The 18,725-nt window shown below is 47.6% G+C and overlaps 1 protein-coding gene across 1 annotated transcript in view; it reads right to left on the reverse strand.

The window, feature by feature from the left end:
- Nucleotides 1–18,725, reverse strand: part of LOC138511224 (vomeronasal type-2 receptor 26-like) — a 439,931-nt gene that overhangs the window by 325,783 nt on the left and 95,423 nt on the right. The window lies entirely within an intron of this gene.

The following is an 18,725-nucleotide window of genomic DNA, read 5'->3' on the forward strand; positions in this document are numbered from 1 at the left end:
TCTGGGCAAGGCTGGATATGAATAGAATGGGGAACAGGAAGAATGTCAATGAAAGGTTTAGGCAACTTGCCATTGACCTTGCTGGCTGATGGAAGGGAGAGACAGCATCTTGATACGAACTGCTACTCTCTAAGATGATAAGGTGGAAACTTGCTTCAAGGCACTCTGCTTGGGCCTTGGATAAGAAATGAGTCTGAAACCTGCTAGGAGGGGAGGAGAAGGCTTAAGTAAAACAAAGCTCTGATACTGTAAAAGATTAGCTTTGGGGAGTGGCAAAAGGAGAGGGGCTGTTCGCGTAGCTGACAGAGCTGACGAGGCAGATGAGGCTGGAAGGACCCTGACAGCACGCTGGAACCAATGGCAATCAGCACACCACCTATTGACATATAATTGTCATTTTCTTGCTATTTTGGCAGTTTTTTAATAAAAAGACACTACAGTAATTTTGATAGCTGGATTTTCAACTGCATTTGATATTTGATTGTTTTTGATTGTGCAGCTCACACGCCTCCAGGCATCCAGCACTCATCTCGCTAGAGTAGTGAGTATAAGGGCTTGTTTACCCAATTTTTAATAGCAGTTTGGGAAAGATGAGCGATCTAGAGAGAACTATTAAGATAGAGAGTTATTTTTGAAGTGACGTGCATGCTTCTGTAATGGATGGCTGGTCTTAAAAAGACATAGAGGCAATGACAATGATAACTGCATAGTCATTGATAATGTTTTGCAAATTAAATGTGTTATGTGTAGTTACAATATTAGCAGGAATGTTTCTTTACTAATTATTTCTCATAATAAAACAAACACACTGTAAAGGGGAGTGTAGGAGCATTCCTTGACTGTTCAATATTGAGAATCTTGTCAGAAACATGAAAGCAAATATTGAGGCGTGGGGCATCTATTTAAAGTATTGTATATTGACATATTGTATATGGTGCATATTTTGATACAAAAAGGGTAAGTGGAATGGTTTGAGCAGTGTACCATCAATAAAATATATTTGACATTAGTAAACCAGTCCTGTGTGGATGAAGGAGACTAGCTGCCCACTATAGAGGTTTGTTGCCTGCTCTCTGTACTGATACACAGTGATAGGTATATGATTTTCCCTACCTCTATTCCTAGGACAGCTCCACTGTGGGTGGAGGAAAAGCTCTGTAAGGCAGAGGTGATAAGAATCACGACACCTGAGAATGCGAGTGGGTGGCTGTATCTGTAACGCTCACCTGATTCTCGCAGAGGCGCCGGTCTTGACTGGGCGACTACCGTATCTTCAAAGGTGATGTGTAGCACCCGGTTGGCTCTTTGGGCTGGACCTCTGTGCACTGTATGCCTGACGTGTAGAGTAAGATGTCTGCAGATAGAAAATATGGGGTTAATGAACTGGGGTTATTGGGGTGTCCCTATCTCTTTCCTCTTCTCCTCTCCTGTAGACCCCCAAAGGTTAACGCTCTCACCTTAGGTAAGTGAATGCCGAGCTCTCCATCTGCCTCGGGGCAGGGTGCTGTAACCAGTTTCTTCACTGGATAGGTAGCGCAGGCCTCTTGACTTCAGAGGACTGCTGTCCGTCGTTTACTGCACGAACGGTAAGTTTCGAGCCATTCAAATGTCTTTAAAGTCTTTAGTAATGATGTCTCTTGTTTTGCAGGGTTCCGGCGATGGCGGATGACGGGCTGAAGTGAGTTGAAGATGGAGCCCGTGTGATGAATAGAAGCGCCTGGAAGCACGTAAGTAAGCGCTTGTTGCCTGCTTCACTATGCGCTCTAACTGTCTTTTTATTTTGCAGGTACGAGTTCGGAGCGGCTGCAGGGTGCCGGAATACCCACTGGATTAGATGTGGAAAGGAGTCATGGCACGTGAGTATTAAAGTTCCCCAATGTCTTTAAACGCACCTTGTTTTGTCTTTCAGATGCGGGATGCAGCGCCGAAGAGTAGGTAAGCCTTTGCCTTTCAGATGCCGGAATGCTAACCTGTTCTTTCTTGTCTTTATAGGTGTTGCTGAAGACTGGATTCAGGATGGTAAGCCTTTTTCCTTAGGCCCAGGACCGGATGCAGAAGACACGATGAGCGTTCTGCTGCAGAGGTTGCAGAATAACACAAAGCAAGATTCATCCACCGGGTGTGGTTTAAATAGCCTCCTGTAGTGCTTAGGTGTCTCCTTCCACAGCCACGCCTAAGTAAGAAAAGAGTTCCTGGTAAGAAAAGAGTTCCTGCCTTCCAGAAGAGTTCCAGTGTTCTGAATCTAGGGAGTGGCTCCAGCCCCACCCAACAGGAAAAGTAGTTCCAAACAGAAGAGGATCAGAGGCTCAACTGGCAGGCAAGTAAGCAGCATGGTCTGCTGAAGATAAGTCCACCCAAGCATTATGAGCCCGGCGCTTCCAGCGCTGGGACTGGGCATATTTATGAGCCTGGTGCCACTGGCGCCAGGACTGGGTCCAAAAGGTCCCAATTGGGACTGGTTGGCACTCGGAACCTGGGTTATGGATCTGCTTCCAAGGGAGTTGGGAAAACCCTGACCTTTTGGAAGCAGAGATCATGACAATTCCCCCCCTCAAGGCCCCTCCCAAACCGGGCTTCTCCGGGGGTTTTGGCTTGTCAGGAAATGTTCGGTGAAATCTTTTGATTAGGCGAGGAGCGTGGACATATTCAGCAGGTTCCCAGGATCTCTCTTGGGGGCCGTAGCCTTTCCAGTCAATTAGGTAGAATAGTTTAGATTTGGAGATCTTGGAGTCCAGAATGCTTTTGACTTCAAACTCGAGTTCTCCATCCACTAGGATAGGTTTTGGAGATTTGGTTAGTCGGGTTTGAGGTTGCACGGGTTTTAATAGAGAGACGTGGAAGACCGGATGTATCTTCATGTGCGGGGGCAAGTCCAACTTGACCGCTACTGGGTTTACTATGGTAGTGATGGAATAGGGACCAAGGTATCTTGGGTTGAATGTGCGTGGCCCTTTTAGAGATAGATATTTGGTGGATAACCAGACTTGATCCCCTACTTGATAGTGAGGGGCTTCCTTCCGATGTTGATCTGCTCCTTTCTTGTATTGTTCTTTAGCCCTTTGAAGGTGAGAAACAGCTTCCTTAAAGGCTTGGATGATTGTAGAATGCAGGTAGTCTACTGCTGGTGTTTCAAGATCTTGGAGGGGATCCAACTCCGAGGTTCGAGGGTGACTGCCGTACAAAAGAAAAAACGGGGTTTTCCCAGTTCCCGAATGGACAGAGTTATTGTAGGCATTCTCGGCTATCCAAAGGATATCTTTCCAAGTTTTTTCAGTTTGTTGCAGCATGCAGCGTAAATACTGTTCCAGAGTTTGATTGGTCCTCTCGGTTTGTCCGTCGGTCTGAGGGTGGTGACTGGTCGATAGTCTCACATCAATTTGAGCCGACCGACAGCAACTTCGCCAAAAATGAGAAATAAATTGACTACCTCGATCCGAAATTAGAACCGAAGGAAAACCGTGCAGTCGGTCGATGTTTTCGAGAAATTCCCGGGCCAGAGTTGCTGCTGTTGGCAAGCCTTTGAGCGGAATGAAATGCGCCATCTTGGAGAATAAGTCCACGATTACTAGAATCGTATTGTATCCGGAGCATGGAGGTAGATCGGTGATGAAGTCCATAGAAAGCGTATGCCAAGGGCGAGGTGGGATGTCAATAGGGCGTAAGAGGCCTGCTGGTCTTTCCTTTTGACTCTTGTTTTGGGCGCATACTCCACAGGACATTATAAAGTCTCTGATATCTTTTTTCCAAGACGGCCACCAGAAGTAGCGCTTGATCTTTTCTGAGGTCTTGGCTATACCGGGATGACCTTCCATTAAAGAGTCGTGATAACAAGAGATTACTTTTTTCTGTAAATCTGTGCTGGGTAGGTATAATCGTTCTTGGAAATACAATAAGTTGTCCTTTACTGCAAAGTCCTTTCCCTGCAGATGCCAATTCTGTATGTCTGCTGGAGTTACAAGTTGCCTGGCTTTATCCTTAACTTCCTCTATGGATTCTGTGGCGATTACACCCAGAATTCTTTGTTCGGGAATGATTGGTACAGGTTTAGGGTTGACCAAGTGTTCTTCCACTCCCATTCGAGAAAGGGCATCGGCTTTACCGTTCTTTGTACCAGGTCGATAGGTAATTATGAAGTCAAACTCGGCAAAGAATAATGCCCAACGGAGTTGTCTAGAGGATTGGGCTTTTGCGGTCTTCAAATATTGCAGGTTTCGGTGATCCGTAATCACAGTAACGGTGTGTCGGGCCCCCAGCAGATAATGCCGCCAAGCCTTAAAGGCAGACTTGATAGCCAGAAGTTCCTTGTCAGTAATCGTGTAATTGATTTCAGGAGGCGAGAATTTGCGGGACCAAAATGCCACGGGATGCAACTGATTGGTTACCGGGTCCTTTTGTGATAGAACTGCCCCCATGGCAAGGCTTGAAGCATCAGTTTCCACGATGTAGGGGAGTTCGGGGCGAGGGTGTTTTAAGATTGGTGCAGAGATAAATTTAGTCTTCAAATCCTGGAAAGCTTGTTCCGCCTCGGTAGACCATTCAAAACGTTTGTTTTTCTTTAACAAGGCAGTGATGGGCTGGACTATTCGAGAGAATTCGGGGATAAACCTGCGGTAAAAGTTAGCGAAGCCTAACATGCTTTGCACACCTTTTACGGAGGATGGTGATGGCCATTTGAGAACTGCATCGACCTTCTTTGAATCCATACGCACTCCGCCAGGTGATAATATGAATCCCAAGAATTCAACTTCAGTCACGTTGAAAACACATTTTTCCAATTTAGCGAAAAGTTTGTGTTGACGCAATCTTTCGAGGACCATTTTCACGTGTTTCCGATGTTCAGATTCCGATGAAGAATAAACGAGGATGTCGTCAATGTAAACAACAACACATACATCTATGAGCTCTCTGAGGACATCGTTCATAAAATATTGAAAGGCGGCCGGGGCATTGCAAAGTCCGAAGGGCATGACCTGATATTCAAATAGCCCATACTTGGTGCGGAAGGCCGTCTTCCATTCATCGCCCTCTTTTACTCGTACCAAGTGGTAAGCTCCTCTAAGATCCAGCTTTGTATATATGCATGCTTTTCTGACTTGGTCCAGGAGTTCAGGGATCAAAGGTAACGGATATCTATTCTTAACGGTGATCTGGTTCAGGGAGCGATAATCGATACAAGTTCTAAGGTCTCCTTCCTTTTTTGGAACAAAGAACAAAGCTGAAGAAGCAGGGGACTTGGAAGGACGAATAAACCCATTTGCCAGGTATTGATCCAGGTATTGTCGAAGGTGAAGGTTCTCAGGCTCGGTGAGGGCATAAATTCTACTACAAGGAGGAGTAGATCCAGGTATCAGGTCTATCTGGCAGTCATAAGACCTATGAGGAGGTAGAGAGTTAGCCTGATCCTTTCGGAAAACATCTTGGTATTCTAGGTATTCGGGAGGTAACTGGGGAGTCTCTGAAGAAATTGCGGCCAGTGCAACACCAGGTGGAGGGTGACAAGTAGAGACACATTCTGGAAACTCGACCGTTCTTGCTCGCCAATCGATCAGAGGATTGTGTTTCTCTAACCAAGGTATTCCTAGAATAATCTGAAACTGAGGGGCCTTGATCACATCGAACACGATCTTCTCATGGTGGCCATCTTGACTTACTAGCGTCACCTCTTGAGTGGTATGCCTTACTGGCCCGGAGGCTATCTCCGTACCATCCACCGTAGTAATGACGTCCTTTACAGCCTTGGGACAAAGAGTTAGATTCATCCTCAAAACCATTTCATGATCCACATAATTGCCGATGGCACCGCTGTCGACGTAAGCTTCGATTGCATGTAATCGATCCGGATTATCAGGGCTAATGAGGACCATAGGTATAACGAAATGCGAGGTCACGGAACTGGTTTTCACGCTCGGCAAGAGGACCTCTATTCTTGTCGGGCGAGGTCGTTTCCCTGCTCAGAGTTTGTAACTTTGGTAACTGCAGCTCCTACTGCCTTCTTGGCAGGTTTCACCGGACAGTCTCGAAGAAAGTGCCCTGAGTTTCCGCAATATAGGCATAATTGCAACTGTTTCCTCCTTTCCCGCTCCCTTTGTGTTAGAGGACCTTTCAGACCCCCTATTTGCATGGGTTCCCCGGAGTCTACTCCTTTGGAAGGAGTTGGCGGTTTGGAAAATACTCGAGCATCAAACTTGGAACGATCGGCCTTCCTGTTCTGCAGCCTGTGATCTATTTGAACGACCAAGTCTATATAATCCGAACAGTCTTGTGGGGGATTCACTACTTGGGCTAAAACGTCTTTGAGCTCTCCACGTAGACCTCTATAAAACAGCGTAATCCTTTTGTCCTCAGGCCATTGAGTTTCCACTATTAGCCTATTGAAAGATGCAATATAAGCCAAAAGGTCTTGATTACCCTGTCGCAATGAAAGAAGCTCATTGTCCAAGGCCTGCCCCTGTGAATGTCTTGCGAACAGTTTTTCCATACTAAGCTGAAAGACTTGAAAATCATGGAGAACCGGATCATCTTGATTAACTAGAGGGATCGACCAGTCTGCCGCATTGCCACTAAGGTACGAAAGTACAAAAGCTACTTTTGCTTGATCAGTTGGAAAGGCTGCTGGCCGGCATAAGAAGTGCAACCGGCACTGATTGATAAATACTGCAAACCTCTTTGGGTCACCAGAAAATCGTTCGGGCGGAGCCAGAGGTACATTCCCAGGTAGGTTGATCTGCACTGGATTCATAGAGGATGTTGAAGGAAGATTTGCCCCTGATGCGGGTAACGGGGTCTGTCCGGCTTGTGACTGTAGCACTTGTCTAGCAAGATTGTCTGTTCTCTCCTTGGAAATAATTAGTTCCCTTCTTAGAGCATTCGTTTCCTGACGAGCTGCATGCACTTCTGCCCTTAGTTCCCCAAGTAACCGGGCTAGGGGGTCAGTATCCGAGGTTTCCATAGCGCCTGGGCGAGAGTTTTGCGGTAGGCTTTGTGTTCTGTAACGCTCACCTGATTCTCGCAGAGGCGCCGGTCTTGACTGGGCGACTACCGTATCTTCAAAGGTGATGTGTAGCACCCGGTTGGCTCTTTGGGCTGGACCTCTGTGCACTGTATGCCTGACGTGTAGAGTAAGATGTCTGCAGATAGAAAATATGGGGTTAATGAACTGGGGTTATTGGGGTGTCCCTATCTCTTTCCTCTTCTCCTCTCCTGTAGATCCCCAAAGGTTAACGCTCTCACCTTAGGTAAGTGAATGCCGAGCTCTCCATCTGCCTCGGGGCAGGGTGCTGTAACCAGTTTCTTCACTGGATAGGTAACGCAGGCCTCTTGACTTCAGAGGACTGCTGTCCGTCGTTTACTGCACGAACGGTAAGTTTCGAGCCATTCAAATGTCTTTAAAGTCTTTAGTAATGATGTCTCTTGTTTTGCAGGGTTCCGGCGATGGCGGATGACGGGCTGAAGTGAGTTGAAGATGGAGCCCGTGTGATGAATAGAAGCGCCTGGAAGCACGTAAGTAAGCTCTTGTTGCCTGCTTCACTATGCGCTCTAACTGTCTTTTTATTTTGCAGGTACGAGTTCGGAGCGGCTGCAGGGTGCCGGAATACCCACTGGATTAGATGTGGAAAGGAGTAATGGCACGTGAGTATTAAAGTTCCCCAATGTCTTTAAACGCACCTTGTTTTGTCTTTCAGATGCGGGATGCAGCGCCGAAGAGTAGGTAAGCCTTTGCCTTTCAGATGCCGGAATGCTAACCTGTTCTTTCTTGTCTTTATAGGTGTTGCTGAAGACTGGATTCAGGATGGTAAGCCTTTGCCTTTCAGATGCCGGAATGCTAACCTGTTCTTTCTTGTCTTTATAGGTGTTGCTGAAGACTGGATTCAGGATGGTAAGCCTTTTTCCTTAGGCCCAGGACCGGATGCAGAAGACACGATGAGCGTTCTGCTGCAGAGGTTGCAGAATAACACAAAGCAAGATTCATCCACCGGGTGTGGTTTAAATAGCCTCCTGTAGTGCTTAGGTATCTCCTTCCACAGCCACGCCTAAGTAAGAAAAGAGTTCCTGGTAAGAAAAGAGTTCCTGCCTTCCAGAAGAGTTCCAGTGTTCTGAATCTAGGGAGTGGCTCCAGCCCCACCCAACAGGAAAAGTAGTTCCAAACAGAAGAGGATCAGAGGCTCAACTGGCAGGCAAGTAAGCAGCATGGTCTGCTGAAGGTAAGTCCACCCAAGCATTATGAGCCCGGCGCTTCCAGCGCTGGGACTGGGCATATTTATGAGCCTGGTGCCACTGGCGCCAGGACTGGGTCCAAAAGGTCCCAATTGGGACTGGTTGGCACTCGGAACCTGGGTTATGGATCTGCTTCCAAGGGAGTTGGGAAAACCCTGACCTTTTGGAAGCAGAGATCATGACAGTATCATGCAAGAGAACTCAAGAACATTACGGGGTAGCTGTGCATTGTGAGAAAACATGAAGATCTTTGACAAGTAATGTGGCAACGTAAAAATAAAAGGATTCACAAAATATTGCTAGCACAATAGGCTTTGGCTTTTGTAAGACAGCGACTGGTTATAGACTCACAGTTACTACTACACCTTTCCTTTTCCCAACCACCAGCATCATGAAGCAACCCATCCACCTTTACTTATCTGACACATACTGAGTACAAACTGATCACCATCTTCTTTGCTGTTGTGTTTGCAGAGAAGTGACTGTTCAATTGTACAAAGCATGAATAGTTTAGGGTACAGCACTGCAAAACATATTATGTGGTTACAGAAAATAGCACCAGCAATTAAAACATTCTCAGATTGCACGCTTGTGGTGTGCGGCTTAGTGATGGAGGTCCATTTCGCACAACTACTGCTGACCAGATAATCTTCTTGCTGTACCAAAACCTTAACAGAACATCATTGCTTCCCATGGTTAAAGCATCTAGTAGGTAGGCATGAAGCACCTGTGGGGCTGATGGTCTGCTCACTTCTCCCTTTGATGCCCTGTTGCTCGAAATGTGTGCTGCAGTCAACAACATGTGAGTCACCAGACTCCCCTAACCTCTGCTGCTCTCACCACTGGTCATCCTGAACATAGTGAAATTGACCTTTTGCCTTCTGGGCTGCTTTATTACTTTACTTTATCCATAACCTTGTTGGCTTAGGTATTCCAGAGGTCTGGGGGTTATTATGAGTGTACCCGTTCAGTTCCCAGGTTCCAAAACCCCCAGTAACAAACGGAGGACTCAGCCAAGAGCAAATTAGAACTGTTGTTTATTACAAAAACTGACCGGGATCATCCAGGACATTCAAAAATACCTAGGATCACTGCTCCCGAGCCTGTGTCGGGCCATGTTGTTGTCCCCTTGCGTCACAACCTGGGCCCTTGCCCGAAAAACCTATCAGTCCTTTTGGTTGGGTGATGGGGGTGGTATCCATTATAGATTGCCCCTATAGATGCCTTGTTATTGGCCCTTACATGTCAGGTATCTGGCTTGCCCCATCTCCAAGAAACTATCTATTACATTGTTGCAGGGTCGCAGGATTACCATTGGTCCTTGCCCTCTGCCATCCATCCCTGGATTTCTGTTCCCTGATTGGCTGGAACTCGTCTCCCCAGGCCTGCGACCCAGCTCTGTTCTCAGTGCTCTGTGCACCTCTTCAAGGAGATGAGAATGACTATGTGTTCCCAATGTATCTGTTAGCAGTGCCACTTTTGCCAGTGAAAGTGCCCACAATGTTGCAACGTTGTTAATGCTTCCATGTTTTACTTAATGGCTGTGTTGCTGAAACCGCTTGTCTTACCACCGCAGGTGAATAACCATTGTCTCGCTCGGCTGCATCGCGTGGTTGAGAAACATGAAAACAAGCTTTTGTGGTCTGCAATTTATGAGGATTTATTCTGTTTTTCTGTAGACTGCCCTTTGTCGTTTTAGGTTTGGAATGTTTTGCTTGTCTCTGACCTTGGCTTCAAGCCCTGGCCTGCTTTTCTGTGTAGCCTGGTTATGCTTTACCTCGTCTCTCGTCCTGCGGCTTGTCGCCTAATGTGATCTTCATTATAATAATACTATCTTTTCTACATCTCTATGTTGTGCTATGTTTCTTATAGGTTAGTCGTATTTGGTCCTTCCAGGTTCCATACATGATCCTGTAGGTCCATAGGGTTAGTTGCCATAAGCATCTGCAAGCTTACTCTGCATATCTGCGTTTGCTTTGCGTTCACCTTTTCTGCACTTGGCTAATAAAAATAAAATAAAAGCTTTTGACAGTATGTATCTACTTTTTCTACAGAACTGTGTAAGCATGTTCTTCGTGTGTTCACGTGTATGTTTGTGTAACTTTGTGCATGGCTGCAAGTGTACTTTGTGACTAACGTTGCTATGTCGTGGTGTCACTAATGACATCAGCACATTGTTTTTTTGGCATTAGTCAATGACATCCATCGAGGCATTGGGCTCCATGACCAGTGTTGAGGCACCTGTATCCATAATCACATTGACTGGATAAGGTTTGAATTAATGTCTAAGAGAAGGGGCTTCATTACAAGTATGCCGGTCCGGTAACAACAGTGCCGGTAAGCTATGGCACCCGCCCGCAGACCTTTAGGGATGCACCAGCACCATCCATAAATGGTGCTGGTGCATCCGTCCTCCACATTCCCATTGAGTCCAATGGGACTTGAATGGGAATGGGGAGTAATATTTTCTAGCGCTCGGCAATGGGCAATTACCAGGACTGCCGGGGCCGTAATGCCACGGTAAGTCCCCATTGCCGGGTGCCAGAAAAAAAATTACTCCGGTGGCAGCCGTGCTGTTTTTACCGGCATAGCTATGGACAGGCTCATAATGAGTCCCATCTCTCTGCATATGTAGACATCACTGCCCTTCCGGGGGGCTGTCCAAATAGCGAGTGGATTTGTGCGTTTTGATTATTTGGGCCGTCATGTTCAAGGGGTGAGGAGAAGCATTCCAGGGACGCTGTCTTCAACCTTTTTGTACAATTCAGGTACTGCCTTGAGGGAGAAAAGATTTCCCAGTGCTGCTAGAATCCAGGGGTTTCCATAAGTGAAAAGGGAAAGAGATCTGTCAGGGCTCCAGGAGTCCAGGCGCAGGAGTGGCATGAACCAACCACCCCCTCTAAGGTTTTGGCGCCTGCAAGCGAGAGCTTACGCAGGCATCTGCAACCCCAGCGGGGAAAAAGGGTTAGGGAATGCTGGTTGGATAGGTACGGGAAAGTAGGAACACCGGATTGAGGTTGCAGGGTGCAGTAATCGATGGGAAACGGGGAAATTAGGGAAACCACATTTAAAAACAAATTACAACATTGCATTCACTCATGCATTGCGTTGATCCAGACAAATCAAACAAAACATTAAGGCACTTAGCTCAGGGTTTGAGTGCTGGCCTCCTGCCTGCACACTCCAGGTCCGGTCTGTCTCAGAAGCGATGGAACGCTACAACAAGAGCAAGAATTAGGCAGTGCTCTCCATAACTCTGAATTACAGTGGCACTCATACCATTCACACTTGCATGCACAATGTCTCACTCTCCAAAACATGGAGATTAGTGTCTAAGCCACGCGGGGCCCCTGCCGTGTCTTTCACCCCCTGATTCTCACACTAGAATAGGGCTACATATGACTGTAACGTTCTCACGCCTCAGCCAGCAATGTTTTGAGCCAGCAATGTTTTCAGATTGTCAGATCGTGCGTTTAAAAGAACCGCACGTGGTTATTACGCTCCGGTATTGTTTTTGGATTCAGAGCTTGCGTTGCTTAGAAGGTGACATACGGGAGCCGCACGTGGCCTATTAGAATTAACCGCATGCGATGTTAGTTCACACTCGCACGGGTTAATATGGAACCCAAAGGTAGATGTTGCCTCCTGGATTTAACCCCCATCCAGTACAACTGTGGGCTTCACTTAATTTAGCCGTGCGCAGGGGGGCTTAGGAGTGTGGGCGTTACCCCCTGCGCGTAATTCCCCAGTAGCTCGTCTCTCCCCCAGCTGGGTAAGCATGCGCCACTTACCACTTATCTGAGTATCTCGAGGGGCCGGATCGGGTGGTCCGTGGGGCCTGGCCCTTCGCATAGTCCCCTCAGGCTGGAGCGCCGGTGGATGCGACCGCTCGCGTCCGAGTTGTGAGCACAAGCCCCGTGCTCGGAGCTTCGTGCATGCGCGTTAGCTCGCCACACCCCATGTGGCCTGTAGAATGTAGTTCTTGCCGCCGGGTTTCCTGGGAAGTGTGGTCCTGGAAGGTTTCTTCCTATGACAAGCATGAAGAAGCCTTCTGTAGGCAAAACACTGTTCCCAAGCACGTTGGACAGTCTTTTCTTATGCCTGGCACCTCTTGTTCCCCCACACACTTGCTTGGGCACCCTAGGCACCCTTGGTACCCTGACAGTACACCCCCCCTTTCAAAGGGTTCGAGGTTTGGGTTTCCGGGATGGGTAGCATGAAAGATGCTCACCAGTTTCGGAGCATGGACGTTACAGGCTGGTTCCCAGGAGCGATCCTCAGGACCATACCCAACCCAATCTACAAAGTAGTAAACCTGACCATCGCTTCGTAGCTGTGAATTTAAAATAGCTTGCACCTCATATTCAGGTTGACCCTGCACTATCACAGGTGGTGGTTTAATGGTATGGATAGAAGGCCTAGCAAGTTTTAGTAAGGATACATGAAATGTGGGGTGAATTCTCATCTGGTTTGGCAAGGCCAAACGAACAGCCACCGGATTTATTACCTCAGTGATTGTGAAAGGCCTAAGATACCGGGGTTGTAATTTACGAGGTCCCTGCAATCGTATATACTGGGTGGATAATAGTACTCAATCTCCTTGTTGGTAAACAGGTTAGTTCGCCTTTTCCCTTCTGCGTAGGATTTATAAGTCTCTTTAGCTTGTCATAGGTTCTGCTGTATATCGCACCATACTTGTTTTACATGAGCATGTCGTCCTACAAGCATGGGTAAATCTAAAGAAGGGGCTATTGGCGACATGGGCATGGTCCGTGAATGATAACCATACATGCCAAAGAATGGCGCATGCTTTGTTGAGCTGTGCACTGTATTGTTGTAAGCAACCTCGGCCAACCAGACTTATTGTACCCAGGATGTTTCGGCAGTTGTGGCGTAGCAGCGCAAATACTGTTCTAGACCTTGGTTGACCTTTTCGGTCTGCCCATCGGTCTCGGGATGGTAACCAGAAGACAGGCTAACTTCCATGTTAATTAGTTTGCAGAATGCCCGCCAGAATCGGGATGTAAACTGGGGTCCCTGTCCGTGACAACACGAGAGGGAAGCCCATGCAGGCGTACCACATTATTTAGGATTAACTCAGCTACCTCCCTCGTTGTTGGCACACCCTTACAAAGGACAAAGTGACCCATCTTAGTGAGGGAATCAACAATAACTAGGATCGAAGTGTGTTTATCCACCGGTGGTAAGTCCACAATTAGATCCATGGTTACGGTATGCCACGGAGCTGATGGCGTGGGTAGGGGTTGGAGTAATCCTGCCAGTTTTTGATGGCCAGCCTTCTGTCGACTGCAAGTTTCACAGTCGGATACATAGACTTAAGTATCTCGCAACATAGTGGGCCACCAAAAATGTCGCACCACATTTCTTTGGGTTTTTGCTATACCTGGGTGTCCTGCCAGTGTGAAATCATGACACCACTGCATCACTTCTGCCTGCAATTTAGGCGTGGGCAAGTATTAGGCTTTCTCATAATAGGAAAGACCCTTTATAATAGTATGTTTGGACCCTCTAGCGCTCCATTCTTGTAACTCCGAAGCTGACATATTTTCCAGCACATCCTCAAAGATGTTAGGTCTACCAACCATTCCTACAATCTGGTGTGGGGTATGATTGGTCGGGTCTCGCTCACCTTTTTCTCCTCAGTTTATGGATACCGGGACAAGATGTCAGCTTTACGGTTATCAGTCCCAGGCTGATACGTGATAAGAAAGTCATAATCGGCAAAGAACAGGGCCCACCGTAATTGGCGGTGACTGAGGGTCTTAGCTGTCTTTATAAACTGCAAATTGCGGTGATCTGTCATGACAGTTATTTTTTGACGGGCCCCTAACAGATAATGCCTCCATTCTGCAAAGGCGGACTTCACTGCCAACAGTTCCCTGTCGGCTATAGTGTAGTTTGTTTCTGCCGGGAGCAGTTTCCTGGAATGATAGGCTACTGGGAGTAAAAGGCCAGTCTTAGGATCACACTGGGAAAGGATTGCACCAAGGGCATAACTAGACGCGTCCGTTTCTATCATGAATGGTATTGATAGATCTGGATGCCTTAATACCGGTGCAGACGTGAATGCCGACTTAAGGTGTTGAAAGCCACGCTCGGCAGATTCGTCCCATCGAAATACTAGACCTTTTCGCAGTAGCGTAGTTATCGGGGTTACCAGTTCAGAGACGTTTTTGATAAAACGCTGATAAAAGTTAGCAAAGCCAAGAAAGCCCTGCATTTCCTTCACGGAAGTGGGTGCAGGCCAATCCAAGATTGCTTGAACCTTTCTTTTGTCCATTTGCACTCCTGATGGGGTCAAAAAATAGCCTAGGAATTCAACCGTGTTGCAGTGGAATTCGCACTTTTCAAGTTTGGCGAACAAGTTGTGTTCTCTGAGGCGTTGTAAAATTTCCTTCACATGCCGTACATGCTCCTGCATATTTTGTGAGTAAATCAAGATGTCATCTATGTACACAACAGCGAAGACATCAAGATACTCACGAAGTACTTTGTCAAGGAAGTGTTGGAAAGCAGCAGGGTCATTACAAAGACCAAACGGCATTACTTGGTACTCATATAAACCAAACTTCGTTCGAAAAGCTGTTTTCAACTCGTTTCCAGCTCTGACTCGCACCAAGTGGTAAGCCCCTCTTAGGTCCAGTTTAGTGTAGATCGCAGCGTCACGCACCTGATCCAATAGAACTGGTATTAGGGGTAATGGGTATCGATTTTTCACTGTGATGCGGTTAACCCAGCGGTAATCAATACAAGTTCTCAATTCACCGGTCTTTTTGGGGACGAAAAAGAGTGGTGACAAGACTGGCGAGTTCGAGTGCATGATAAACCCACTGCGCAGGTTATCGTCGATGTATTTCTTAAGGTGACCCGTTTCAGCCTCGGTAAGGGCATAGATACGACTGCAAGGAAGTACCGCCCCGGGCTCTAGATCAATACGGCAGTCAAAAGACCTATGTGGTGGTAATGTCTCAGCAGCTTGTTTATTAAACACGTCTTTATACTCATGATATTCCATGGGTATGCGCTGGAGATCTTGTACTTTCCGTCAACATTATAGTTGGCTTTGGCGAGGAGTCATAATCGTTCTGATGAACAATACAACCCTTCTGACAATAGGCTGATGAAAAGGTAACTGTGCCTGTTGACCAGGACACCTGTGGGTCATGCCTTCGGAGCCAGGGGAGCCCCAGGATCAGACGAAACTGTGGCGCTGCTATAAGGTGAAATTGCACCTTTTCAAGGTGAGTTACCGAGCAACGCAGTTCCAAAACTTGGTTTCTATGGTTTATTGGCCTGGAACTTAGGACTGTGCCATCTACTGCACGTACTGCTTTTGGATGCTCTTTCGGCATACCAGTATGCCCAACTTAGCGGCATATGCTATATCTATAAAATTACCGGTTGCTCCCGAGTCCAGTAACAGCATAACCTGGGTTTCTTGATTCTGAAAGCCCAAGCACCCTTGCAGGGAAATATGTGGCGCATAAGTAGTGCAGTTGTTACTTGGGGCCGTTAAAACATCCTGGCTCAACTGTGTGACCCCTACTGTCGAGCTGACGCATTGACCTGAACCTTGGGTCTTGAGGGACATTCTCGGACGAAATGTCCTGAGGTTCCGCAATACATGCAAAGACCCTCTTTTCGTCGACTATCCCTTTCCTCTTTAGCAAGGGGTCCCCGGGCAGTGCCAATTTGCATGGGCTCTTTCCCGCTCGCTTTCTCGAGTGCTCGTCCTGAGCGTGACTGATCTAGACGGGCAATCGGGCGTGAATCCCTGCGTCGCTTGTCGTCGTTCTGCCTGACGATGATCCAATCGCAGAGCTAGATCTATCATAGCTGGGCAGCTAGTGGTCTGTGGGTCCACCTGGGCGATTAAATCCTTTAAGTCATCCCGCAGACCCTGGTCAAAACGAGACATCCCTTTTCCCTAGGCCAATCAGCCTCAGCTACCAGATGATTAAACTGAGTCACGTAGGTGATCAGCTCCCTGCTACCTTGTCGTAAGGTTAAAAGCTCTCGGTCCTTACACAATGCTGTGGCTCTTCGATTAAATATCTTTTCAAATTCAGCCAAAAACTCGTCCCACTCATATAGGAAACCCTCATCCCGTTGTACCTGCGGATTAGCCCATGTTGCCGCATCACCACTGAGATAAGAAATCACGAAGGCTGTTCGTGCCTGTTCAGAGCGAAAGGCGGCGGGTTTGGTGAGGAAATGGAGCCTACATTGCGTAATAAACGTCTAGTACTTTTGGGGATCCCCAGTATACCTCTCCGGGAGGCCAAGGGGACCACCTGAGCACTAAGGCTGCGCACCTGAGCAGCCAAGGTAGCATAGTCCTGCCTAGAGGCGGCTAGCTCGGCCTGCAAATCCTATAACACTTTAGTGAGCTCTTCCATGGCTAGGATGGGTCGTACCACTCGGGTGCCTGTCACACGTGGGCTTGTGCTACTGTCAGGGCTCCAGGAGTCCAGGCGCAGGAGTGGCACGAACCAACCACCCCCTCTAAGGTTTTGGCGCCTGCAAGCAAGAGCTTACGCAGGCATCCGCAACCCCAGCGGGGAAAGAGGGTTAGGGAACTCTGGTTGGATAGGTACGAGAAAGTAGGAACACCGGATTGAGGTTGCAGGGTGCAGTAATGGATGGGATACGGGGAAATTAGGGAAAACACATTTAAAAACAAATTACAACATTGCATTCACTCATGCATTGCTACACACATTTGGGGCGTTATTGCAGACAAATCAAACAAAACATTAAGGCATTTAGCTCAGGGTTTGAGTGCTGGCCTCCTGTCTGCGCACTCCAGGTCCGGTCTGTCTCAGAAGCGATCGAACGCTGCAACAAGAGAAAGAATTAGGCAGTGCTCTCCATAACTCTGAATTACAGCAGCACTCATACCATTCACACTTGCATGCACAATGTCTCACTCTCCAAAACATGGAGATTAGTGTCTAAGCCACGCGGGGCCCCTGCCGTGTCTTTCACCCCCTGATTCTCACACTAGAATAGGGCTACATATGGCTGTAACGTTCTCACGCCTCAGCCAGCAATGTTTTCAGCCAGCAATGTTTTCAGATTGTCAGATCGTGCGTATAAAAGAACCACACATGGTTATTACGCTCCGGTATTGTTTTTGGATTCAGAGCGTGCGTTGCTTAGAAGGTGACATGCGGGAGCCGCACATGGCCTATTAGAATTAACCACATGCGCTGTTAGTTCACACTCGCACAGGTTAATATGGAACCCAAAGGTAGATGTTGCCTCCTGGATTAAACCCTCATCCAGTACAACTGTGAGCTTCACTTAACTTATCCGTGCGCAGGGGGGTTTAGGAGTGTGGGCGTTAACCCCTGCGCGTTATTCCCCAGTAGCTTGTCTCTCCCCCAGCTGGGTAAGCATGCGCCACTTATCTGAGTATCTCGAGGGACTGGATCGGGTGGTCCGTTGGGCGTGGCCACTCGCGTAGTCCCCGCAGGCTGGAGCTCCGGTGGATGCGACCGCTCGCGTCGGAGTTGTGAGCACAAGCCCCGTGCTCGGAGCTTTGAGCATGCGCGTTGGCTCACCACACCCCGTGTGGCCTGTAGAATGTCGTTCTTGCTGCCGGGTTTGCTGGGAAGTGTGGTCCTGGAAGGTTTCTTCCTATGACAAGGATGAAGAAGCCATCTGTAGGGCAAAACACTGTTCCCAAGCAAGTTGGGCAGTCTTTTCTTCTGCCTGGCACCTCTTGTTCCCCCACACACTTGCTTGGGCACCCTGGGCACCTTTGGTACCCTGACAAGATCTGTTGCCAAAGTTATGAGCAGGTTATCATCGTGCAGGCACTACTTGTCCCATGATTTGTGATATTATTGCCCATGATCAAACACTTAGACAACACTGGCCTGAATCAAAGGGGATATCAGCTATGTTTCACTTGGTCCAGTGGGTCAAGCGTGGTGCCCCATACTCAAGCACTCACAAAGCTACAGTATTTTTAGGAGTAACAATGGTGACTACAGTTTGTCTGGTGGTATGGGAAGAAATCCACCTCTGGTCTTTAGATTAATTCTCATGTCAGTGCATGGTATCACAGTTTATGGGACCAAAATTGTTGTTATACCCAAGTTGAGTTGATACCTGCATTCCCGTGGCACACCATTTTCCAAAGCTGCCCAACTCTTTTCCCTTCATTATGAGCGTGCACACAGACTTAGCCAATGTGGGTGTAATGGTACTGGAGTTGAAAGTGCTGGTGATGTTCTGGTTACCACGTAATGCTGTAAGGTGCTTTCTGATATGCGATAGGAAGTATATTTCTCCAAGTGTGTGTACATATGTGGAGGGGGAGGAGTTTTACTTATAAGGGTACAGAGTAACACATGTTAGGTCTAAATATTAACTCTAAATAGGCACAGATGTCAATGACACCTAAGTAGGAATGGGGGATCACACTGAATTCTTTGCTATCTTCCGTTGGGATCATCAGGGGCCGATATTGGCCTCTTTTT

This window comes from Ambystoma mexicanum, chromosome 6p (genome assembly GCF_040938575.1).
Source record: "Ambystoma mexicanum isolate Mex_15411 chromosome 6p, UKY_AmexF1_1, whole genome shotgun sequence".
NCBI lineage: Eukaryota > Metazoa > Chordata > Amphibia > Caudata > Ambystomatidae > Ambystoma > Ambystoma mexicanum.